We start from the raw sequence: 258 nt of genomic DNA, 5'->3' as shown, positions 1-258 counted from the left end.
ATCCGATGCCGTTATGATGGGTGTATGTATGTATTGGAAACCTCGATCTTGAAAGAATCGATGTGTAGCCATGGCTAGCTGAGAGCGAACTCTCATAACTGCCCCAATAAGATATGAACGAGGACGGAGATGGGCTATTTCTCTCAGATATTCTCGTGTATGTTCTTTCTTAGCTAAAGGGTACTTGGATGCATCCGTAAAGCCTATCACCTCCACACGATGACCTACACAACACAACGGCAACAGAACAAAGCCTCA

The 258-nt window shown here is 45.0% G+C and overlaps 1 protein-coding gene across 1 annotated transcript in view; it reads left to right on the top strand.

Annotated features, from left to right (window-relative positions):
• CSUI_003208 (uncharacterized protein) overlaps positions 1 to 258 on the top strand; it is a 5,377-nt gene that overhangs the window by 3,209 nt on the left and 1,910 nt on the right. The window lies entirely within an intron of this gene.

Source organism: Cystoisospora suis (genome assembly GCF_002600585.1).
Source record: "Cystoisospora suis strain Wien I chromosome Unknown contig_1405, whole genome shotgun sequence".
In the NCBI taxonomy this organism is placed as follows: domain Eukaryota; phylum Apicomplexa; class Conoidasida; order Eucoccidiorida; family Sarcocystidae; genus Cystoisospora; species Cystoisospora suis.
This window is presented reverse-complemented; position numbering and strand designations above follow the sequence as displayed.